Source organism: Dryobates pubescens, chromosome Z, assembly GCF_014839835.1.
Source record: "Dryobates pubescens isolate bDryPub1 chromosome Z, bDryPub1.pri, whole genome shotgun sequence".
Taxonomy (NCBI): Eukaryota; Metazoa; Chordata; class Aves; order Piciformes; family Picidae; genus Dryobates; species Dryobates pubescens.
The window spans coordinates 87,449,050-87,475,117 of NC_071657.1; the positions used below are offsets into that span (position 1 = coordinate 87,449,050).

The following is a 26,068-nucleotide window of genomic DNA, read 5'->3' on the forward strand; positions in this document are numbered from 1 at the left end:
AGCCTAGCACTTGGGCCTTTCCTTTCACCCATATTCACCCTCTGACTCCAGCTTCTCTTCCAAAGACATGTGCCACTGCCAAGGAAGGCAGGCAGGGTGAGTTAGATCAGTTATATGGTATCACAGTATCAGTCAGGGTTGGAAGGGACCACAAGGATCATCTAGTTCCAGCCCCACTGCCATGGGCAGGGACAACCCACACTAGATCAGGCTGGCCAGAGTCTCATCCAGCCTGGGCTTAAACACCTCCAGGGATGGGGCCTCAACCACCTCCCTGGACAACCCATTCCAGGGCTTCACCACTCTCATGGTGAACAACTTCCTCCTCACCTCCAGCCTGAATCTCCCCACCTCCAGCTTCATTCCATTCCCCCTAGTCCTATCACTACCTGAATATGGAATCCCAGAGGCCGTCCCCGAAACAAAACAGAGTATGTTGCAGGAGGCATATCCACTCCCTGAAATTGCTCATAACATTACTTATTTTTGTCCTTTTAACTACATACCTCAGATCTAAGAGAATTTCAGACTGGGGAAAAAGCGGAATTGGCAATGACTTTCTCATTCATGTGCCTTTGTTTCTGTAATCCACTCTGGGCCATATTATTGGGGTGACAGTACTGACCCCAAGGTGTGCCTTAGGTCCAGCCATACAGCCCCAAATCTTTGTAATCTCTTTAATTTTTAGCCTTTTGACTGTACACAAGCACTGTGGAAGTCATGAGTTGGAAATAACCTCCTTCCAAACTAATGGTTAACCCAGTTTCTCAAGGGATGGCCAGTGGCCCACATGTCATCCTCATCCTGCATCTGCAGCTGGAAAGTGCCGCAAGCTCAGAGAAACCCTGAGTTGGTCAAAGGACAAGGACTTGACATTCATAAGCCAGCCCTGTTTTGTCTGCATTGCAAATTTACTCTTCTGAAAGATTGTTGTCCTCAGAGCCCTCTCAGGTTTTGTACTAGGCCACCAGCCATTTCATTTAGACCCAAAAATACAATGGCAAAAGAAGCTCAGGGTCATGCATGGATCAAGCCATAAGATCTGACCCTGAGAAGCCTGTGTCATGGTTAGGGGGTCACCTGAGCTGCCAGTACCGGGTATTTCTTGCACCATAACAGAGACAAACACATATGCCTGACTTGGTGGAGATCACACAAGCAGTATCAGAGGCAGAGATGCTATTTCACAGCCAGTGCAGGGTGTCCTTCCCTTTGCTTCACCAGTGCTGTTGCTCACTGTAGGGGATGGAGTATGATCTGCTGTCTCCCTCACCTTACCTGATGAACTATGTGGTCAAGTTTTGGAGGAACTTAGTGAAGGTTCAGAAGCCTCTGCAGAGCTTCTCTGTGCTGACTAATATTTTATTTGGGAACAGTTCATCTGTCAATAATGTGTTTCAGAGAGCTGAGAATCCTATCAGTCTGGTTACCAGCAGAGGAACCTAAGATGCACAGACAAAGCCAAAGACTTTGAGGGACTGTGATTTGATTGCTGTTTTGTTACACCAGCTCCATGATCAGCAAGGTTATTGGGTGGAAGGCCAGCATGGCAGCCTGAGAGTCTTTCCTGTCAGCACTGATGAGTTGTTTAAATGAAGGGGTTTTTTGTGCAGAGGACTAAGAAGCATTGGGTGGTGTTTTGTTTTGTTTCTCCCCCCACACCCTGACTCCTTTATACCATTGTAGACTCATTCCTTGCTTTGAATTGGAATTTCTTTGCACAGTTACCATCTGGTATTTTTTGGGAGCTCTCTGCCTTGAGCCTCTGAGCTATCAGTGGAGGCAACATGTAAGGGCAACAGGCCAGTCATGTCCCCATTTCATTCAGTCTCTGTGTAACACCTTGCTCGCTGTGGTTCCAGTTTCAGCAATTATGGTGTAAGGTTGTTTAAGCTCTAATAGAAGGTTTCATCTTCTGGGTTTAACCCAGCAGAGGGAAAAAACCAACTCTCTGTTATAACCTGCTGCTTCGGGAGACTTGGTTCCTGTGGTATAAAATTTGAGCATTGCCAGCGCAAAACTAAAGCTGGGACTGGATCCAGGCTTCAGCAGCCTGGAGTTGCATGCTAGGGAGGGGGAAAATTCTAGTCCAGTTGTCTCCCCTGCAAGGAGATACCTCATAAAGTGAGAGCCTGCACCCTGACTGAAAAAACATTTGCCGTAGTTAGAGCTTGTCACAGCCCTCTGATTTACTGTTCCCTTTGCAGAGACAATCATGGCTTTCTGATGAGGTTTATGTCTTTCACAGTCAGCCTCCCCAGGGGCTAGAGGAAAAAACACGAATTTATGCAGGTAAGCAGACACCCCCACCATACCACGGCTGGTCTGTGGGTTGAGAGTCCTAGCTAAGCTGCTCCTAACATGTGACGCAGTGTTATGTAACGCAGACCAGCAGGGACAAACATTTTGCTGACAGGGCAAGGCAACTCTGAGACTGTGTCGCTCTTTTCATACGGTTTACGTGCAAAGTGCTCACCTTTTGGCTAAAGGGGATTTGCAAATGCTGCATAGCACGTGCAGGGGATACTAGAGCTGTTGGTGAACTTGCGCAGATACCAATATTCCAGTGGTTTGACAAGATCAGCATCGGAAACGACTCGGCTGGCAGTGATGTCTGCCCTGCATCACTCCTGGTTTTGTAAAAAAAAAAAAAAAAAGGAATTTTTTTAAAAAAATAAAATTACTGGGATGACTGATTCCTTGCCAGTCTGCTAACTGATCAAAGGAATTACAACCAGATGCGTGTGATGGTCCCGGACCTCCTCAAGCTGGAGGACGGATTGTGGGAGGATGGATCTGAGAGGACAGCCCTTTTCACGCCATTTCCTGATTTGGTGAAGGGGGGGGAGCGGGTGAAAATATTCCCAAGCTTTGGATCCTAGCATGGATATTTTAAGACGAACTTCAGAGGAAACGTCAGACATGCTTAGACGAAGGACGGCACCTCCCAAGCAGACCCGGGGCGGGAGGGAGGAGGGGCGCGGAGGGCGGGCAGCGGCAGCGCCAAGATCCCGCCCCGCTGCCGGCTTGTAAACAGCGGAGCGCTCCGGTAAGGGATGGCGGCGGCGGGAGCGGGAGCCGGGGGTTTGGCTTTGACCAGAGCGGGGACAGGTCAGCTGCTGCGGTGTCGGTATCGCTCGTGTGCGCGCTGCTGCGGGGTGGGGTGTCAGACCCAGGCTGTGCAGTATCTGCAGATGATAATTCAGTCTTCTAAGATGCTGTTGTATGTGATAGGTATATAAAAAATTCATCCCGGAAACCTGGTGTCATGTGCTGCCCCTCCCTTCTCCTCGTTTTTCCATAATATAAAGACTCAACGGTTTGAACAGAGGGCAGCGCCTGAGTAATTGCCAGCCCACCAGGCAGCAATTTCAGGATCAGGAGTGATAATGCTTTGATGGTAACTGGTGATGATATGGTTACTCTTCTTACACTGTAGCAGAGGACGGCTTAGAACATTTCCGCTCTCCCCTGTGTCCAACAGGGTGATACAGAACAATGTCTGCCACTAATAATGTGGGGCATAAAATCACAGAACAGGTTGCATAGGGAGGGCCTTAAAGATCGTGAAGTTCCACACTCCCTGCCGTGGGTGGGTACACATTGCTTTAGGCCAGGTTGCTCAAAGCTTCATACGGCTTGGCTTTGAGTACTTCCAGGGATGGGGCATCCACAGCCTCTCTGGGCACCCAGTTTTAATGACTTACCACCATCACAACAAAGAATTCTTTCCTTGTATCTAATCTAAATTTGCCTTCTTTCAGTTTAAAGCCATTGCTCCTTGTTCTATCATTACATGCCTTCATGAAAAGCTCCTCTCATCAGGTACTTCAGGGCAGAGGCATGTCAAGGTGCTTTTGGGCAGAGGCACGTGGAAGGTATTTCACCTGGCTAAGTGCCACACCCGCATTTCTGCCAGGTTGTCCAGTGGCTCTCACTTTATCAGTGTGCATCCACACAACTCTCTTCCACTGACCTGTGCCCTGGAAATAATTTCTCAAGAGCATTCTTACAGAATGGGAGGGCAAAGGAGCACCGCCTGCTTGCCCCATGCTCCCCAATTGGAGTAAGACAGGAGCGATCTGTATAATGACCCATACACATTGCCACCTGCGAACAAGACCTGGAGCACAAGGGACCTCTGTGTGCAGATGCACTGTGTCCTGTAACCCCATCAGGCCACTGATAAAACCTCATCCCATAACTAGCCATTTCAGCTGGTAAGCTTCTGTTCTGATATTTTTATCTCCTCTAATTCTCAACCTAAATGTGTTCACAGTGCATTTATTCTCTTGTTGTGCCAGCATTGTCCTTCAGCCTCAGCAGTCTTGTTTGTCTTCTGTGATATATTTAGAGAGCAAACTTACCCACTCTCTGCCTACATTTGGCTAGGCTAAAGAAGCCCAGCCCTTAAGACTCTTCTTGTTTGATAGGTTTTCTGTTTCCCCCAGGCCTTTTCTGCACCTGTTCATTTGAATTTGTCATTTTCAAATGTGCCAGTACAATAGCAATGATGTTTCACTGCCTGTGATTTTTTTATGGCCTGCTCATCTAAGCCATGTTAGCTGAATAAATCTCTCTCCACTCTCACTGCCTCATGCCTGGTTATGTGGAGAGGAGCTGAAGTCAGCATAGCATGAGTCTGTGCACATTAATGCTTTAAACTGGTGTCTTGTCCTCGGGCAATTCTTTTCCACGAGGGCTGGCAAGGGCTTTTCACTACCCCTCCTTACTGCTGGCTGATGTAAATATGCTGGTGTGGGAGAGCTGTCATTCCTTTCAGCAAAGGTGAGTTCCCAGCTTCAGCTCCCCAACCAGGGGCCACCTGTAGCCTTGTCCCAGTGACACGGAATTGGGTCACTGCAGGGGTGAACATACAGGACACAGTAGAAGGACATGGGGCTGTGAAGTCTGGTCTTGACTTGCAAGCACTCCTGACTGTAGCTGCAGCTCAGCTGTTCTTCAGTTTTTCCAGAGCTAGTCTTCTGGTGTCCTACTTTTTATAATTCCCTCAGAAGTGGAGTGCCTTTCTCTGCTTGGCACTGTGGAGGAGCAACCTCTCTTCCATTGCTCCCAGCATGAAGGAGAGTGGTTTTCATACACCCTCTCCAGCCTTCCCTTCTTGCCTTTCCTGCTGGGTGGAGCTGTCAGCTCCCTGCCTTTCCACATAGACTGAGCCCTCTGCCAGACTTTTCAGCTATAAATGGATCTGGCCTTTTCCAACCCCCACTCCTGACACCGAGAGATGTTGCGGGAAATCGGAGCTGAGCCAGGCTTCCTCTCAATTAGGAAAACATATGATCCAACCAGTGGTTTTCTGTGGGTGCTCTGGAAGTATCGAGTCTGTCTTTGGGGGAGCTGTGTGTGCTTCAGTGAGGGCTGTGCTGCTGAATTGCTTGTTTGCACTCTGAGAATGGTCGTTCCCAGACCTGAATGCAAAGCTGATGCCACCTCCAGCCCCATGCATCACCCCACAAATGAAGCTGTCTGGTCTGATCGGAGCATTGTGTCTCAAGGGAAGGACAATGTTTTTGTTACTGACTGCATTCTGCTTCCACATCCCTATTAGACACTTAATAAAAGAAGCCTGAGTTTTGTACATAGTGATATGGCAGAGATCCTGGCATCTTTTAGGATTTATTGCATTCTCCCTCCCCTGAGAGACCTGGAGTTTCAGTCTCTTCTCATTCAGCAGGGAGCTGGGGTCTGAAGTGTGCAGACCAAGGTGACTCAGGGAGTTGGTAGCTGCCCTGAATTTTAAACTGAAGTCTTTTATGTCATCTGGCATAGAGTGCTACCCTCCATCAGCCCTGCAGGCACCCAAGCCATTCATTCCGTGTAGACTAAAGGTCTGTATTTAGAAAAGTAATTTGTACTCTCATGTTGAAAAATTATAGTCTGAAAGTATTATAGTTCATGTGCTTCATAGAAGCTGCTGGGCTGGGTTCCAGACTTACGACCTTTCAATGGCAGCAGTGGGTTTGTGTCCTTTGGGTTTAGATAGCAACACCTAGAGCAGCTGCTGCAGAGGCTTCCTTACCGCCTGGCAGTCATTCCTCAAAAACCTTCAGGCTGTGGGTAAGGGAACATAGAATATTCAAAAGGTTTATGGTTTCCCGCTGCTCTGCCTGCAGTTCTGCTTCTGGTTCAGTTTCTACTGTGGCAGCAGATGCTGCCTGACACTTTCATGTGCAGGGTGCCTTGTATTCTGAGTTTTCTATAATCAGTGACTTGGTTGTACTGTTGTTTGGATGGGTTGGTAGAGTTGTTGACTGGGCAGTGATCAATGGACAGTGTAAAGGATGTACACTTACTCTATTTTTATGTGAGCTGGAGAATGTAATATCTCAGACCAGGATATTGCATAGGGGTTGTGAGATTGCAAGCAATATTTGGCATGAAACAGATGAAGGACAGATGAAGTGCCTCCTTCACCCTTCCTCACACCATCAAGCTGCCCTGTCTCAAAGGTATGTCTGAGCTCTAGGAATTAAGGAAATGAAGATACTGTGTGCAGTTGTAGCTACCTGGTGCTCTTTCTTGTGGTAAGCTCTGCTGAAGCTGGGCAAAGCATCAGATCCTGCTGGTTTGACAGCTCAACTTGGAGTGCTTCAGGATACACCTGACTGGAAGGAGTTTTTCTGCTTGCTGTATCCCTCCCAGGTGTTCATGAAGGCTGGTTACCCCAGTTCTGCCTAGCCTTATGCAATCAGGCTTCTGCTGAACACTGAATTCCTGATTTTTCACCAAAGCCCTTGACACATGGCAGTGTGTTTTCTGAGGTTTGTTGGGTACAGTTCTCTCATTCTAGAACATGGAGTATAGTTGAGACTATCTGATATCTTGTGATACCTGCTGCTTATCTGAAGCCCAGTTTCTCCTCCTAATCTTCCCATTTTTGTGTGATTATGTGAACTGGGCATATTGGTTTCCACAATTCACATCTGTTTGGGTGAGCTGAGCATCTTTGTAGCTCATAAGCCTTGCCTTGGACTGCACATGTCCAACTGAGTCCTCTGTGTGTCCATTCCCCATCTCTGGCAGGTTCTTTTAGGGATCCTTGGCACCAATCTTAGTTACAATTAAAGTTTTATTTTCTTGAGGCTGGCAGGGAGGTGAAGAAGAAATCTGTTTGGTTTGTCTGCTTGATGCACAGGACCTTTTGGGCCTGACAGTGAGGGGGCAGAAGTCAGGGAATGGCCACTCAATAAAATGGCATTAGTTGTGCTGACTACATTGGCAGGAGTTGGGAGCAGGGAGGAACTGGTCACAGTGTCCTGCTCAGGACCACTCCTGTCTGAACAGTCTTCTCATGGACAGCTCTTGGGCTGCTGTCACAAATATTTTGCTGACACTATCATCTGGCACAACCTGTAGAGGCTGCTCTTGGGGGACAATGCCTTAGGAGGCATTCAGCCTGCCTGTTAGTTCAGTTGCTTTGCAGAAAACCAGGCACTATGGTAGCAGTGTCTCTCAGATGACTTGCTCACATCACTCATAAGAAGAGCTTGCTGGCTTATTTCACAATGGCTGATTCAAACTGGACCGGGATCTTCCACAGGTACCAAGCCAGGACACTTGTTCAGATGGTGATGTGTGAGCACAAATTTGATGTGCTGCTAATCTTATCTCAGTAATGGTAGGTGAAGTGTGGCTACCATACTACCATAGTGCTTGTGCTGCTGTCTACATTGAGACTGCATGGCAAAGCCTGTAGAGTATCTGCTACAAGTGTCTACCTGTGCATGGCTCTGTGTCTGCACAAGTTCAGGTGCAGATCACCAGCATTATAGATCCACAGCTTCTTGCATCAGGCTGCAGTGGGATATCTCTCTGACACAGAGCATTCCTTGTCATCATGTTAGGAGCACTGTTGTCAAATTCCATGCTTTGCAATGCAAACCAAGAGCTCTGGAGCTACAATCACAGGACATATGTTGAGGTACTGGAACGTGTCCAGAGAAGGGCAACAGAGCTGGGAAGGGGTTTGGAGCACAAGCTCTATGAGGAGAGGCTGAGGGAGCTGGGATTGATTAGCCTGGAGAAGAGGAGGCTCAGGGGAGACCTTATTGCCATCTACAACTACATTAAAGGAGGTTGTAGCCAGGTGGGGGTTGGTCTTTTCTCCCAGGCAACCAGCACCAGAACAAGACACAGTCTCAAGTTGTGCCAAGGGAAGTTTAGGCTTAAGGTGAGGAGAAAGTTCTTCACTGAGAGAGTTGTTAGCCATTGGAATGTGCTGCCCAGGGAGGTGGTGGAGTCACCATCCCTGGAGGTGTTCAAAAAAAGATTGGCTGTGACACCTGGAGCCATGGTTTAGTTGTCAGGAGGTGTTAGCTATTGGGCAATAGGCTGGACTTGATGATCTCTGAAGTCTTTTTCAGCCTGGTTGATTCTGTGATTCTGCTGTGTCTGGGTCCAAAAGGGATCTCTGTAGAGCATGTGCTGTTCTTTGGAGGACAGAGTAAAGATTACTTTTCTGATTATTCTAAGTTAGCCAAGGTAGTGGGATTGGAAACTGCCCAAAGAGTTACAGGAGTCTGTTGCAAAGCTGTTAATGTGGTAAAACAGCAGGTGGGACTCCATCCTGTTAAATGCCACAACTTTCTGCATGTAATGGTGACTTGTGAACATTTTCTCACTGCCCACAAGAAGCCCTCTGGAATCACTGTGGATTATGTTCTGTCTGAGCATGTCAGCTGTAACCAAAAACACAGGCTTCATACTGGAAATGGAGTAAATAAATAAGAAAAATGGTTCTATATGTTCTTGCATGTATACAGTCATGATGTGCCTGCCCCATACATCCTGGTCTTCTTCTCTCAGAAAGAGTAGAGCTGAACATGCCTCATTGCTCTCTACAACTACCTGAAAGGTGGTTGTAGACAGGAAGGGGTTGGTCTCTTCTCTCTAGCAACCAGCACCAGAACAAGAGGACACAGTCTCAAGCTGAGCCAGGGGAAGTTTAGGTTCGAGGTGAGGAGAAAGTTCTTCACTGAGCGAGTTGTTCGACATTGGAATGGGCTGCCCAGGGAGGTGGTGGAGTCACCGTGCCTGGAGGTGTTCAAGAGGAGATTGGACGTGGCACTTGGTGCCATGGTCTAGTCATGAGGTCTGTGGAGACAGGTTGGACTCGATGATCTTTGAGGTCTCTTCCAACCTTGGTGATACTGTGATACAGAAAAGGCAAACGAAGATGATTAAGGGACTGGGATAGCTTCTGTATGAGGAGGGAGTAAAGGCCTATGAAGTAGCGTACAGTGGGGAGAAACTGGGTAAGGAACGACCTTTCTCAACTTTGCTATTTCTCACAGCACAGAGGAAGCACATCCAGTGAAATTATTTATTAGGCAGAAGGTTAAGGAAGTCCTTTTTCAACACAGTTGATTTGCAGACCATGTTGCTATGAGATGGCATGAAGGCTGAAAATATACACAGATTCCAAAAGGAACCAGACACCTCAATAGCGGAAATGTGCTTCAGTGGCTGTAGACCGTGACGGTCAGTGGGTAGCGTCCAGCTCTGGAAGTTCCTTGTCTGATGATTGGTGGAAGCTGGAAGAGCATGGCCTTAAGAGACATCAGTCTGTGGTGTATATATATGATGATGCCACAATGTCAAGGATGCCACACTAGACCAGAAGGCTTCTTGGTGTGACCTCGTATGGTGGTACTTGTTACTGGAGCACATGGCAGCAGTGGTATGAAAATGAACTGATTTGGTTTGGGACACTTCTGGTCTCATTGCTCTCCTATGGGAGTTACATACAGGTCACCACAGATTTATCGTTTACTAACAAATGTGAAAGCACTTGCAGGAGAAAGTTGGTGAGCACAGTCCGCTGGGATAGGGATCAGTTACATAAACTGAATATTCACAAGTCCATGGGCCCTGATGAGACGCACCCAAGAGTGCTGAGAGAGCTGGGTGATGCTGCTCTACCACTCTCCATCATTTTTGCAAAATCCTGGCAGACAGGAGAGGTGCCTGAGGACTGGAGGAAAGCCAAAGTCGCTCCAGTCTTCAAAAAGGGCAAGAAAGAGGCTCCAGGAAACTACAGACCAGTGAGCCTCACCTCCACCCCTGGAAAAATGAGGGAGCAGCTCATTGTGGAGGTCATCTCTAGGCACATGGAAGAGAAGAGAATGACCAGGAGCAGTCAGCATGGATTTACCAGTTTTGGGCTCCCCAGTTCAAGAGGGAGCAGGATCTACTCAAGAGAGTCCAACAGAGGGCTATGAGGATGATTAAGGGACTGGAGAACTGCCTTATGAGGAGAGGCTGAGAGACCTGGGGCAGTAGTCTACAGAAGAGAAGACCAAGAGGGGATTTAATAAATGTTTATAAGTGTCTGAGGGCTGGGTGTCAAGAGGGAGGGGACAGGCTCTTGCCAGTTGCAACCTGTGGCAGGACAAGGGGCAGTGGAGATAAACTACAGCACAGGAGGTTCCACCTCAACATGAGGAGGAACTTCTTCACTGTGAGGGTCACAGAGCACTGCAACAGGCTGCCCAGAGAGGTTGTGGGGTCTCCTTCTCTTGAGACTTTGAAGACCCACCTGGATGCATTCCTGTGCAACCTGTGCTAGATTCTATGGTCCTGCTCTGGCAGGGGGCTTGTACTCAGTGACCTCCAGAGGTCCCTTCCAACCCCTAACATCCTGTGACCCTGTGAACTCAAGAGTGTCAGACACTGTTGTGGTTGTTGCAGAGCAAGCCAGCTTGATGAGTACTGGCTAGCCATCCAGGAGAGATGACAGGATCATAGAATGGTTTGAGTTGGGAGGGACCTGTAAATATAGTCCAATACCCCTGCAGTAAGGAAGGACATCTTCAACTAGAGCAGGTTGCTCAGAGCCTGGTCCAACCTGACCTTGAATGTTTTCAGGGATGAGGCAGCTACCACCTCTGTAGGCAACCCATGTCAGTGTTTCACCACCTTCCTCATACAAAAATGTCTTCCTTACATCCAGTCCGAACCTGCCCTTCTTTAGTTTAAAACTATTATTCCTTGTCCTCTTGCTACAGGCCTTGCTAAAAAGTTTCTCCCCATTTTCTGAGTAGGCCCTCTTTAATTGTGGGAAGTCTGCAATAGGGTCTTCCTGGAGCCTTCTCCAGGCTGAGCAATGATGACACTCTCAATCTTTCTTCATGGGAGAGGTATTCCAGCTCTCTGATAGTTTTTGTGGCCCTATTCTGGGCCACTTGGAATGCCAAGTGGACACAGTACAGATGCCTGGTGTTAGTTATCTGGTTCCATCCTTGCTCCCCCTTGGCTTCTCATTAGGAACTGGTTTATGTCCCAATGGAACAAAACCTGGATTCTTAGAGTCTCTTTTTCATACAGCTGTGGGTGTTATTGTTATCCACCCAAATCTCTCGCCCTACGAGGAGCGGAAAAGGCAGGGTAATGCAAATTCTATTGTGAATTCCTCTATCCTTTCCAAGTCCTATGTTGCAATTTCCTTCATAGTCTGAGCAGCAAAATGTCTCCAGTCTTTCCAGAGAAATGGGAAAGGCTGGAACTGCACTGCCTTGAAAAGTTTATTTGCTGATGACGGAGTGTTTTCTATGCTTGCTTTAGGAACAATAGCAGGAGGCACTGTTTCTTGCCACTCACCCTGTTGAAAGCGTACTAAGCTATTGTGTTTTGGTATGGCAGGCAATTTTTGCCTGCTGTTCAGCTTGCTGCAGGGTGAATCTTAACTGCTCAAACCTGAGCAGGGCATCGCAGTGCCATTTTGGGACCACTAGATGCACAATCCAGGCGTCATGCCTCGCTTCTTGAACCCAAATCTATGCATTCATGAGCTCATATGTTTGTGCCTCTTTCAGAGTTTAAAGCCTCTGTTGTGAGTTCCCTGCTGCCTGCCGAGAAAAGTCTCCTGGCAGCCTCAAGCTGTTTTTAAATGTGACAAATGCCAGGGGTGCTTGTCTGCCAGAGGCTCCAGCCTGTACGCTGTGTCCCTTTTTAGCACGCTTCTCCACGTACCTATATCTGGCTCCAGTTCCTTGCTCTGGGAACATGACCTCATCGTTGTTTTGGTATTTCCAGTGATTCAGCCTGGTCAGGGGCAGGGAGGAGTCATTCCTGTTGCAGGCTGACAGGGTGCTTGTGCATTGCTGGAATTCCAGAGCAGCTCAGCCCCAGCCCTTCCGAGGCTGCCTTGACAGCTCTGCTGAGGCAGGGCTGGTGTGTTGCATTCCTGCTTGGCAGGTGGCCTGGGGATAGCTGGTAGAGGTAGCTCCTGCTTTTGGGGGTTATGGGTATCCGTGTCTTTTCAGCATACCTGCCGTGGGGAGGGTGAAGAAAGCTGTGTGCAGTAGCTTGTGTGCCTGGGAAAGCCAGAAGGAGTCTCTGCTTGTATGGGCGGAAAAAAGACTCTCACAGAATGCTTGTTGCTGTTCACAGACTGCCATCATCCCATAATGAAGTTAATTTCACAACATCTGCAGCACCTTGGTGAGTATTCTGGTCCTTTTTTCACAAGAGGCGAAAGAAACTGAGGCCCTGAACAGGGAGGTGGTCTGCTTGAGCTTTTGATGCAGCTCAGCTGGAAAAGTAAACTCTGTGAAGTGGGTGCTGACTGCACCCATTGTCTCCTGTACTGGCTGGATTCCTCCAGTGAACGATGAATCTGGGCAGTGGGTCACACTGAGGTGGAACAGTGCTTGTAGGGAAGAGTGCCTCCCAAACTGAGACAAGGCCAGGCTGTACAGATTGCTAAACACCATTTTCTGTGGGTGTTCTTTCCTCCATCTCTCCAGATACAGCAGAAAGCACAAGGGAGAGCTTGTAGGCAGTGTTGCCCTGCAGAGGTCCATGCTCGTGCTCCTGGGAGGCTGTGGATACTACAGGCATGTCAGTGGTGCCTTAACAGGACTGCTGTTGCTGCAGGTGTGGTGAGCTGTACTGCAGTCTTAATCTAAACACTCTCAACTGCCTCTTTTGAGCCTGGGTTGTTGTGAATGGTTTTTAAACCCTATGGGGTCTTCTGGTGGTTAGCCATTCCTTGGCTGAGACCAGTTTATCTGAAAAACAAATTTGGTAGGAGATACAGCTTCGGTGTTGACTTGCTTAGCAGTGAACCTGCCTATCAGAGTAGTCACTTAGTCCCAGGAGAGACCTGTCTTGATTTGTCACTACACAGGAATAAGTCGTGAAGGCTCATCACATTTGGAGAAGCAGCTCCCTGTATGGAGGAGCTCTCTTGCCCATGCTGATGAATACTTGGTGATGAAGTCATGGCTGTATTTTGTCTCAGACAGACCTGAGGAGCTACACCTGTTACATTGGGAAGGGTAGCTCAGTGCCAGGAGAATTACTTCATCCCAAGGTCAGCTGGGCTGAGCTGCAGTGGAGAGGGAAAGCAACAAAGCACCTTCCTCATTGCAGGTATTGTCAGCCCAAGGAAAGGATATCCTCATGCACAGGAGCAGGGAATTTTAACTTTAGTAATCTTGCTTTCTTATTTGTGTGGAGGGGTAGTGGCTGTACCAGCAGTTTGATGGAGAGAGGAGACAAAAGATAATACAACCAAGGTGCTGTCCTTAAGAGGAAGCCTTTTGGGCTGACTTGATGCCTGGCTGGTGTTATCCCTTTTGTAGGTATCACCAGGACATACACCTATTACTTGGGGTTCCTCTGTGCAGTCCTTGAAGCTAGGTTTTTATCAGCACTCACTGATGAAACTGCCCCAAGTCAAGTGTTTTCACACTTTTTCTTTTGAGGCTAAGAAATATTTTTCAAGGGAGATCTCATCAGCCTCAACAGAACGGGTCTCAGTTGCTTCACAACCAGATGAACTCCCTATTTTGTCACTGGTTGCACCCAGAGGTTACTGGAGTTAGCCATATGCCTGTCTGGCACCAGGCTTACTTAAAATAGGCTCTGCTCACTGTGGTATGCATCCTGAAACAGCTCCTTCTCAGCCTCTTGCTGAGTTCTTTCAGTGTTCTTTTAATGGTCAGGAGCTGAAATGTACAAAAACTCTCATCTGCTTGTTCCAGTTGTGGGCACAAGGGACGCAAAGCCTCTCAGCCCAATGTTTCATTGCTGAGCTAGTCCCTGTCCCCAGTCTTCCTTATTTGGTGTAAATCCATTAGCAGTACAGCTTGTGAGTAATCCTGAAATGGCAGAGAAAGAAGAATCCTAGCAGGAGGTGCCAAAGACACTGAACTGGAGAGAGAGGTTAACTCCCAAAACTGTGGCACCCCTGAGCATTGAGAGAAGGCCTGGACAATGGGAAACGACTCCTGCAGCCCTGTCTGGTCACACATATGACTGGAGCAGTGCTCTGACCGGCCTTCCTCCCAGGTGTGATGGGCAGCTATAGCACTGTACACCAGAGGTGTGGGGCTGGGGCTGTTCCAGGTGGGGCACAGGATAGAAAAATGCTTAAGCTTGTATTCCTGCTCACAGGTGCTGTGTATGAAGTGTTAAGGAGCTGCTGGAGAGTGTGGGCTTGGGGGTGTCTCCTCTCACTACTGGCCACTCCACAAGCAGCTGCTCTCCAGCCCCACGGCCTTGTGCAAGCACAGCATGGAGTCAGCACGCACAGCCCTATCACCCTGACTTTTTTCTGAGCTTGTAAATGGCTTTTTGTAACTCGAGCTGCATTTCTGCCATAGCCCTCTCCAGAGTGCATCTGTATTTACACTGGGGCTTTCATTAGCAATCTGGCCTTTGCATTGCCAGCAGCCCACAGCTCTCACTTTCCCCTCCTGCCCACATACTCTGTGAGTGAAGCTGGCACCCTGGCACAGCTGTGCCTGAGGAGAGGCAGGTGACTGGCAGAGAAACCCCTGAGCCTGCTCCTCCTGTCTGGAAGAAGTGCCTTGTCACGTTGGCTTCTCACCTGCCATCCTCCAGGAACAGGGGAGCGTCCCGCAGGGTCCCCTGGCAGCATGGCTCCCTGATCCCTGAGCCAACACAGCGACAGGCTGGGTTTGCTTTGGATTATCACTGGCTCTGCCTGCTGCATATTCTTACTGCTGCTTTCATGCCAGTGCTGCTGCAACCCAGCTTCCAGCTGCAGTGAGCTGAGCCCACGGTCTGAGGAGATTGTACCTGGCAAGGTAGGAGCTGATCTCTTCCATTTATTCTAATAAAAGTAGTGTGGTCAGTCCTGCCCCTGCCAGGGGAGGATTCTTCCATTAGTAGCATGTATATGGTTTTGTTCTGTAGCTCTGATGAGCTGTCAGTATGCTGCTTAGGCCATAGCCTCTTCTAAAGGGAAAGGAAATGCATGTATCCATGTTCTTTTTACCATGACATTGGAAACTCTGGTTCCCTTTCTACTCCAGGATTTTGTGTTGGTGCTCCAGAGCCTATCTGTCTTCTCTGTTCTCATGCAGCATCCTGTATATGTTCTCCAGGTCAAGTCACCTGCTTCTCCAGGAGTGTGAAAGTAGAGATCAGTCTAAATGTGTCATGGGTGAAAGGGGGAAGGAGAAGAAACTCACAGAAGGCAAAAATCAAGGAAGTTCAGTAGGAACAGAAATGGTTTTGGAGAGGTTATTTTTACCCCAGAAAATTAGGCAGGGGAAGAGCCTTCCTTCCCTGGAGAGTCTCAAAAGGCTTGTTTTGATTTTTTTTGCTTCAGTCTCTTAGGGCAAGCTGGTTTGATTTTGACAGGCTTGAGCCTGCTGTTATGTCTAGGAATGAAGGAGAATCAGTCTTTATAGTTTGGTGTCTTCTTTCTGATGAACCTCCCTGGCATTTAATATTTCACTTTCCCCCACCACTGCACACCTTTGTAGGGGCTGTATAGGGAAAAAAGGTGATGATCATGGAACCCTGCCTCTGCTGGATTTCCCTGCAGTAGCCCAAGATAGATTAAACAGGAGAGCAGCAACATTTTCTTCTGACCTAGATGGCATTTAGGCACAACTATTCCCTTTTCCAGGCCTCACCAGCTGAGATGTGCCTGCCCCTGTATGCACAGCCATTCATCTTCCCCAAGTACCTGGACTTCCCTCTCACATGGGTGAGACTCTCCTAAACAGGACAGACCAGGCTATGAGGCCTTCTGCAGGTGGAGGTTTGCTTCTGAAGACTAGCTGAAGTAACAAACCATGTTTTAAGTTCCCTTTACATCCCTAGTGGCTAATCTGTGAGCAGGGAAGGGGGTCCTCTTAGCTTTCCCTCTTTAGTATACCCTGCTGTGCTGCCAGTGGGTGTATAAATAGTGCCCACAGTATACTATTTTGGTGACAAGCTCTTCCCAGGATTCATGCAAAGAGTTATGTGAGCAAGTGTTAAAAATAACACAAAGCCCTGCCCAAATGCTGTCATCATTTGAGCCAAAGTGTTGAGAATCCTCCACAGAGAACAGCCTTGGGACCCTGTGAGGAGGGGATCCCACAAGGTTCCCCATGTTTTCCTTTCCTTGCTGCCTTGTTGACCACAGAAGACAGTGACCCTCAGGTTCAGCAGCTGTTCAAAGACAGCTTGCTCTATTAGATGCAAAAAAAGTTATTAAGTGTGGGGTTGCCACCAAATTTTGAGAAGGGTAGTGGTCCCAGCCCAGCTGGCTCCACCACCATGAGCTGAGACACAAACTAACAGACCAAATGAGAGCAGGACCACAGCTGCAAGGTGAGCCAAGTGGCCTCATGTGGAGCCAAGTGGCGAAGACCTGTGGGGCCAATGGCTGTTTATTGAGACCTATGTGAACAGAATAGAAGAATTAACCAGTTTGGAAAAGACCTTCGAGATCATCAAGTCCAACCCATCTCCCAACACCATCTAGTCAACTAACCCATGGCACCAAGCACGCCATCCAGTCTTCCTAAACACCTCCAGTGATGGTGACTCCACCACCTCCCTCGGCAGCCCATTCCAGTGGCCAATCACTCTTTCTGTGAAGAACTTCTTCCTAACATCCAGCCTAAACCTCCCCTGACGCAGCTTGAGACTGTGTCCTCTTGTTCTATCAGAGGTTGCCTGGGAGAAGAGACCAGCCCCCACCTGTAGACAGCAGTAATGTCTCCCCTGAGCCTCCTCTTCTCCAGGCTAAGCAACCCCAGCTCCCTCAGCCTCTCCTCATAGGGCTGTGCTCCAAACCCCTCACCAGCTTTGTTGCCATTCTCTGGACATGTTCCAGCAACTCAACATCTTTCCTAAACTGGACACAGGACTCAAGGTGTGGCCTAACCAGTGCTGAGTCCAGGGGCAGAATGACCTCCCTGCTCCTGCTGGCCACACTGTTCCTGATGCAGGCCAGGATGCCATTGGCCTTCTTGGGCCACCTGGACACACTGCTGGCTCTTGTTTAGCCTACTATCAACCAGTATCCCCAGGTCCCTTTCTGCCTGGCCACTCTCCAGCCACTCTGACCCCAACCTGTAGCACTGGGGTTGTTGTGGCCAATGTGTAGAACGCAGCACTTGGATGTGTTCAATCTCATGCCTTGGAGTCTGCCCATCTGTCCAGCCTGTCAAGGTCCCTCTGCAGAGCTCTCCCACCCTCTAACAGATCAACACCTGGCCCAGCTTGCTGTCATCTGCAAGTTTGCTAATGGTAGACTCAATGCCCTCATCCAGATCATCAATAAAGATATTGAACAGGATGGGGCCCAGCACTGATCCCTGGAGCACAACACTAGTAGCTGGCCGCCAGCTGGATGTGGCACCATTGACCACCACTCTCTGGGCTTGGCCCTCCAGCCAGTTCCTAACCGAGCACAGAGTGCTGCTGTCCGAGCCATGGGCTGACAGCTTGGCCAGGAGTTTGCTGTGGGGGACGGTGTCAAAGGCCTTGCTGAAGTCCATGTAGACTACATCCACAGCCTGCCCCACACCCACCAGGCAGTCACCTGATCCTAGAAGGAGATCAGGTTGGTCAGGCAGGACCTGCCCTTCCTAAACCCATGCTGGCTGGGCCTGATCCCTTGGCCATCCTGTAAGTGCTGTGTTACAGTTCCATTTTCCCACACCCTGCCTTGTTAAGCCCTCTGATTTATCTGTATTTTACCAGGTGCTCTGCTCCCCAGTGGCCTTCAAAGATGCAGCACTTTGTTCTCCCATTCTTTTCTCACATGGTTTTGGGGGGTACAGCATCTCTTCTCATCTCCAAGGCCTCACCCAGACATGAAGGCCTTCTAAACATTTTGTTAACATTCCCTTTTTGGGTTCCCACAAATATGCAGAGAGTCAGAGAGCTTCTCAGCTGTGGTTAATGCTCCAAGAAGCTCCATCTGAAAACAGAGATTCTCCCTCTTGCAGATAGATGATGTGGGTCCCCTCTTGCCTGGTCTGATACTGGTCATAGCAGAAGTCACCTGCTATGTGTGTGGAGTGTTCATTGCTGTTATGCAGCCTAATACATGAAGCTTTGCACACAGAAAAGGAGGGAAGGAGCTGAGATGTCTCCTGGCTGCAAACCTGGGGGCAATGCTTGGGCTTACCTTGTTGCTCTGGGTTGAAAGCAGCATGGTCTTGGACAGGGGTCCCCAGATGCTGGGGCTCAGGACTACAGCATTAATTACTCGCCATAGTTCCTTGGCCTCTGTGTTTGCATTTCCAGATACATCTGCGCTAGTTTATGGCTTTGTAGAGGAAGGGATGGATGCTTCTGCAATCTCTGAATACTTTACTTTCAGAAGGACTGGATTTATTTTAAGCTGATACAGAAAGTTGCTGTGAAAGCAGCATGCATGCAAAATTGCTAAAAAGGTCACAAGCACTGTTTGGCACTCCATGCTTTACTTCCTCTGATATGGGATTGCTAATTCTGGCTGATGTTCCCAGGGATGGAGAGCAGGTCCTGCTAGAACATCATGACTGACTGCATTGAAAATGAGAGAGAGCAAAGCAGTCATTCATCTTCTGGCTTGGACTGCTGCATTTCATGCTCACTCCTTGCTAGCTCTCTTCCCCACCTCACAATTTAGTTAATCTTCTCTTATCCTTGCTGTGTTTTGAGGGGCATATGTTGGGTTTGTGCAGAGGGTGGAGTAAATATGTATTAAGAGCACAGACTTCAGAATTATCCAGAGATGGAAATAAGTAATGGAGATGAGAAGCAGGCTTCTGTTTTTCCAGGAAGATTTTAAGGCCAGGTTGGATGTGGCTCTGGGCAACCTGATCTAGTGTGGGGTGTCCCTGCCCATGGCAGGGGGGCTGCCACTAGATGATCCTTGAGGTCCCTTCCAACCCTGACAATTTTGTGATTCTGTAAAGATGTTCTGGGAAATCAGTCCTTCTTAAGGGGCTTCCTGCTCCTCCGTTCCTTTGCTTCTTCCTGTTTCTCTTCCATGTCCAGCCAGTAAAGGAGCTGCAACATATTACTAGCCCTGAGCCAAGGCTTTGTGTATCATTGTACCTCACAGGGCTCTTTCCACCCTGGCATGCTCTTGTTCCCCTGACTGGAATGTGTCTGGGGTACAAAGGAACACATGACCTTGTTTATCACCTTTAAGCACCTCTTGGCTGGGTGTTTCTTAGTAGTCTTCTGTGCAGTGCCACAGATCGATACCACAGTTTTCAGCAGCTCCAGAAGTGCTAGGATGGCTCCATGGGGAGCCCTGTAGAGCACTCCACCTCAGCTGTTTCTTTGCTTGACAGGAAGCTGATCCCTGTTTCAGTCTAGCACAGTCTAAGCTTGGCACATTTGTCAGGTGTCTCCTGTGACCTGCTTTGCATTTGTGGCTTGCCTGGTTGCTGGTGCTGTTCCTCTGCCAGCTTTTATTTTCTGTTCTGATGAACATGGCAGGGATGGATCCTCTTTATCCCTATAGCATTTACTTCACTGTGGGTCTTCCTCCAACCCGAGTACAACTGCATCACGCAGTGGGCAGGCACATACCTCTCAGTGCTGGCTCTGCATCTGCCTGTGTACCAGATGGCTGCCTGTTGACTGAACATGTCTTTTGGAGGAGGTAGACCTTGTACAGCTGGCTTACACAGCAGCTAGGTGGCTGCAGATTAGACTCTGTGTCAGTTAAGTGTGCACTGATAAGCAGATACTGCCAAAAGGTTGTTTAATCTTGGGCTGACCTGACGTGGAGACCTCCAGTACAGCTGACTGGTTAAAAGGTTAAAAGGTTAATAGTAAGTGTGGGGTTGCCACCAAATTGTGAGAAGGGTAGTGGTCCCAGTCCAGGTGGCTCCACCACCATGACTAACAGACCAAATGAGAGCAGGACCACAGCTCCAAGGTGAGCCAGGTGGCCTCGTGTAAAGCCAAGTGACCAAGACCTATGGGGCCAGTGGCTGTTTATTGACACCTATGTGAATGTACAGTTCCACTTTCCCACACCCTGCCTTGTTAAGCTCCCTGATTTATCTGTGTTTTACCTGGTGCCCTTCTCCCCAGTGGCCTTCAAAGATGCAGCACTTTGTTCTCCCATCCTTTTCTCACATGGTTTTGGGGGGTACAACATCTCATCTCCAAGACCTCACACAGACATGAAGGCCATCTAAACATTTCATTATCATTCCCTTTTGGGGAAATATGCAGAGAGTTAGAGAGCTTCTCAGCTGTGGTTAAGGCTCATCTTCAACACCAGGAATTAATGGTAAATAGTCTCCTCACTGTGGTAGATGCATTCACCATCTGGAAGCTGGTGCTGAGCATATTTCATTTAGGTAAAAAACACCCTGGAGTATGTTTTTAATAGCCAGGCATGTTAGCTACTGGATCAGCTGGCATGGGATGCCCATCCAGATGGGATGTATCTGTCGGTTTTCTGTGTCATTCTGGGAGCATGCTTCCATTTCTCCAGGTGTCTTGCCTCACAGAATGAACTGCTCATAGCTTTTAATCCTGCATTAGAGCCTTCCTGCGCTTCTGAGTCAAACAGAAATCATATGAGAGTAACACCTCCAGAAGCCATATAATTACATCTCCCTGACCCATGCAGAGTAGACTCAAGCTGTGCCATTCTTTGGTTTTGGTTGGGTATGGGGTTTTGTTTGTTTGTTTGTTTGTTGCTTTTTTTAGTATTGTATTGTATTGTATTGTATTGTATTTTATCTCCAGAGGCTCCCAGCAACCAGGGCTTTATCTGCTGCATCCTGCATCTTAGCAGTCCAGTCCCTTTCCTCTGTTGGTATGTCCTGAAGCCATGGCACACTGGGTTGGCCAGGACTCTAAGATGAGCAGTTCTTCAGCAGCAAACCCAGAAAAAGAAATAATTTCCAATTTCTGGCCCTAAGGGCCTCTGAAAAGTAGCAGGAGTGTGTGCCTCTGTGTCAGTGAGGCAAAGATCTGAGACAGAAAGAGCTGTGCAAAACATTAAGAAAATTAATCTTACCTCCTGTATGCTGTGGTGAAATAATGAATGATTAGTTCTGTCTACCTCCTGTCAAGCCCAAACTTCCCTGTCTGCCCTCAGGAGGCTATTCCTTATGTCAGGGTTGTGGGGAACAGCTTGTTCACTTACTCTTGGCAGGAGCCTTTTATGGAATTTAGAACTGCTTTTGTGTAGCCCCTAGTTTTCTACAGAGAGCTAACCCACTTGCTTTGCAGTTTATTCCTTCCTCACTTTGAACTCTCACTGGCTTGTCCATATAGGACGTGTCCATGAGGCATGTGCCGGTGTTGGACAGAGGAAGGATTATTCCATGTCCTTCACGTGACATGGCTGTTTATACAGCTCTGCATGCTGCTTGTCTGCCTCAAAGCAAAATGCCACTATTACTCAAGTTCAGCCTGTGATCTGTGGTAACCACAGATCCCTCCTGAATGAGCAGGTCATGCATGATGGCTGTGGGGGATGTGCAGTCTGAAGTGTCATGGCAATGCTGGTGATTTATGTCAATTTGATGTTTCTGTATAGACCTTACCCCTTCAGCTAACAATATCAGTATTGTGAATGCTACAGATGAAGAGTTAAAAATAACCACTCCATCTGAGAGCCAACAGGTGAGATGCAGAGGTGATAGACAGGGTTTCCAGGATTTAGCTACAAACCTGCATAACAGAGGGGTTTTGGCAGAGATTTGCAGTGGTCCTGTTTTCTCTCCCCCTTACAGCTTTTCCAGGTGCTCAGGACCAGAGTCCTGAGTCCTTCAGTGTTGTGTTCTAGCATTGCTGCTAGTTCATGGGGTTTGAGTGTAGCTTCAGCGGTCTCTTTTGACCACAGAATGCTTTACAGAAGCACAAGCTGTCTAAACATTGCTTTATTTGCTGCTGAAAGAGCCAGCTGGAGAAGGTAACACTTCAGAGCAGCACTGCATGTCCAGTTTGGCTTGTAAATGGAGAAACATGGTGGGGTGAAATCAGTGTAAACAACCATAATTAATATCACATGTCTGATGGTTCTGTGCTCCTTGGACTTCATTGCAAAGGTGAGAGTGTTTGAGAACAGGAGGTCTCACTTTGTGGGGAGCTGACAGATCTCACTGCTTGGCTTTTGCTGTTGCTCTGAGCAGTGATGGCAGGGGAGTGCCTTGGCATGCACAGAGGTGAGTGTGGATTTTCTGTGTGAAATCCAGAGCAGTTTTCATTCTTGCTGTTGCCTTGGAAAACTGGAATATTTATGAGTCAGTGCTGAAGTAGGAGGACAGAAGGCTTTTTCCATTCCTGAATGTGGCCACTTGTGTGTCAAACAGTGATGTTTTTCTCCTCTGCTTGCCCCTTCCCTGCTGCATGCCTTCCATTGCAGTCTCTGTCATATGCTGCTTGTTTGCAGTGCAGTCACCCTGACTTTGAGTCAGCTGCGTGATGCCCCAGGAGTGGAATGGGGATGTCACTTTGGTGTACATCATGGGAACCATGAACAGTCACCTTCCTTGAGCAGTGCATGCTGTGTACACAGCAGTGTAGACTGTGAACCATTTTGGGGATGTAATTTCAGCTCAACCTTGCAGCTTTTCAGCTGCTTAGTTGGAAACACATAATTTTTATTTGAGGTCAGAATACAAACACCAGTGAATACAGCAGAACTAGGGCTGCCAAATTCAGCAGTATAGACTGTGGCAGCTTAAGGCTTTCCTTGTGGCAGTAGGGAGCTATTAATTAATGGTGAAACTATTGTTTTAGGTAAATTGCACTGTAGAGGCAGTATTGATCCTAGTTTGGAAACTAATTTCAAAAGGAGTGAAGCCAGTAACACCTAAATGTCCACTGTTACCATGGACTGCTTAGAGCACTTGATTGCCAGATTAGAAAGTACATATGTTTTGTTGGTTTTTTTTTAAATAATAATACTCTTTCTGCTCCTTTTGTGAAGCCTTTGATGGGTGAAGGAATTTATAATTCTACTCAAGTGTATCATCAATATTTGACAGAGTGCTTGAAGAAACAGAGCAACCTGCTTCAACAAAAAAACCTGCTTAGAGCTCCTGCTTCAATACTTTGATATCTCAAGATGGATCAGTTATGTTCAGACTTTTCTTAATTCAGTTTTCTGAGCTTGGTTTGTCAGATTGAAGCTGAGGCTTCCAGCATGATTCAGGAGCTGTGCTGTTGTTTCTGTCCTGATTTCACTCTGCCTAAAAGCATTCAGCTGGGGGGGTTTTGTGCCCTTGCTTGGGCACTACTGTGTATTAGGGCTAAAAGGTGGACACTGGAGTTTTAGGATCGGTTTTCCTAGGGCCTTGCAAGTGATTCCTATCTTCTGGTTGCCCCAGTATCATGCATGCAAAATGCATGCAAAAGCAGCACTTTCCTAGAAAGAGAATATGAACATGCTGAAATCCTGAGCTGGAAGGGCCTGGAGGCAGACAGTAGGCTGTGACTGTTTCTCCCATAGATGTCTCAGTACTGTAGTGGTATGTGGAACTCAGCCCAACCCCTAAGGGGAGCCTTGCCAGGACGAGTCCTATCTGGTAGTTCTGACTTTTTATGGAGCTTGTGAAAGCCTCTGTTCCTGGGCAGTGAGGCATCAGCCACGAGCAATACAGGGAATTTGACCCAAATGCAGGAAGGTGGTAAACAGGATGGTGACTGGATAAAGGAACCACCCTGCCCAGTATGATGTTCCCAAAAGTGATTGGAAGTGATCAGCGAGGGAGAAGGGAGAACAGGACAAGCAGGTATCATAGCCTAATAATTATTCATTCCAGGGAATTTGCAAAGTTTTAGGAAGGATGTTGACTTGCTGGAACGAGTCCAGAGAAGAGCAACAAAGTTGGTGAGGGGTTTGGAACACAAGCCCGACGAGGAGAGGCTGAGGGAGCTGGGGTTGCTTAGCCTGGAGAAGAGGAGACTCAGGGGTGACCTTATTACTCTCTACAACTACCTGAAGGGAGGCTGTAGACAGACGGATGATGGTCTCTTCTCCCAGGCGGCCAGTACCAGAACAAGAGGACACAGTCTCAGGCTGCGCCAGGGGAGGTTCAGGCTAGATGTTAGGAAAAAGTTCTATACAGAAAGAGTGATTGCACATTGGAATGGGCTGCCTGGGGAGGTGGTGGAGTCACCATCACTGGAGGTTTTCAGAAGACTTGATGGGGTGCTTGGTGCCATGGGTTAGTTGTTTAGGTGGTGTTGGATTGGTTGATGGGTTGGACGCGATGATCTTGAAGGTCTCTTCCAACCTGGTTTATTCTATGTATTCTATGTATTCTAAAGTCTGTTATAGTTTATCTGTTTAGGAAGCTGAAATGGATTTCTCAAGAGCTTGCCATGCCTCTTCTTGAACCTGTATGGACTTCTTCCATCTATAATACTCTCTGTGAAATAAAAAGCAGTAGACAGACTTGAGGAAGGCAAGAGGAATGTTGGAAGAGAAGCTACTGTTCTAAAGAGAAGTTGTTCATAGAGTAACCTTGAAATGGAAGCTATTCAGTACATCAAATAATACCCTGAGCATTAAAAAGTGAAATTTTACTAGTGATGTTCTCTGAAGACACAAAGCTAGGAAGCATCATCAGAGCCAGTTCAGGGTTACTCAGTAGGAAGAGCCTGGATATCCTTAATACAGATTTAAATAATACAGATGTAAACTGAATAGTTCAAAATTGCATGGCAATTAAGCAAGAAGTTTAACTCAACTGGGAACTCATTGGGGAAGGTGAGAGAGATGGGGGAAAACCCAGGGTCCAGTGATGTGCAGGATAACTGTGAGCAGCTAGTATGCAGCTGTGAAAAAGGTAAATGCCACCCAACATTAGATGTTGGAGGAAATATTTGTAACAGAGAGGGAGAAATTTTATTGTATTAAGGCATGTGAAATGTTGCTTGGCAGACTACATTTCCAGTGGCTTTCTGAAGGCTGTGTGCAAACTGGGTCAGGGATACTGGCATGATCAAAGAAATGAAGAGCCTACCTAATGTGAAGTGATTAAAGAACTCAGATGATATAACTTTAAACGCAGACTGGATAAATGCTGACGTTAAAGCTCATTTTTGGAACATGAGTGAAGAGGAGGGAGCTGTGCATGGATAAAGATAAGCTGGAAATGTGGAGAATGTTCTTAAACACCAGAGCAGTTAATTTGGAGGGATAATTATCTTAGAAAATAAGTTAGTAAACAACAAGAAGTGTCTACATTTTTTTTAAGAATCAGAAGCAAGTTTTTCTTCTTAAGCCATTTTCCTATCTGGCAGCATGACTCCTGCCTTGTGCTGCTAGCCCTGAAGAAATCAGGACTGCTGCTCTGGGCAGCAAGTAGGGCTTACCGGTACAGGAGCATCAGGGGAGGCTGGTGCATCCTGCTGCTGCAAAGGTGTCTGTGGCTGGCATAACCCTACAGACTCCTGTGCCTCTGTCCTCAGATCCTCTCAGAAGGCAGGCTTAGTGAGGGGGATCAGTTAGAGACTCCCTAGGGAAAAGTATAGACCAAGGGTAGGCCTTGGCACTACGTTAATGTGCAACAGCACAATCCAGTTTGATTTTTGAGCCCTTATCCAAAAGCTCCTGTGTTTGTTCCCACTGAATAGAAAGTTGTCGAGCACACGTTGGTAATGATCAGCCTGTACTGATCTATGGATGTTTGAGAGTGAGAGATTGTTTGACCTTCAAGGGCAGGGCTTACAGGGACAGGGAATTATTTTGCTTTTCCTTTCTGAGGATTTTTATGAAGTTTTAAGCACCTTCTGCTTTTCTTTTGGTCTCTGTGTTTTGGTGCCACTTGCTCCTCTTGAGCAGGACCATGCTCTTAGTTCAGCTCTGAAC

The 26,068-nt window shown here is 47.7% G+C and overlaps 1 protein-coding gene across 2 annotated transcripts in view; it reads left to right on the forward strand.

The window, feature by feature from the left end:
- Positions 1-2,982: 2,982 nt before the first annotated feature.
- The window catches only part of RUSC2 (RUN and SH3 domain containing 2), a 70,900-nt gene continuing 47,814 nt past the window's right edge, over positions 2,983-26,068 (forward strand). The window contains exon 1 of one of the 2 annotated variants that reach the window (XM_054177941.1): positions 2,983-3,049. The gene's annotated coding sequence lies outside the window, so the exon portion shown is untranslated. Of the gene's footprint in view, positions 3,050-12,187; positions 12,463-26,068 lie in introns of those variants that run through there. The other variant, XM_054177940.1, reaches the window with a different exon arrangement.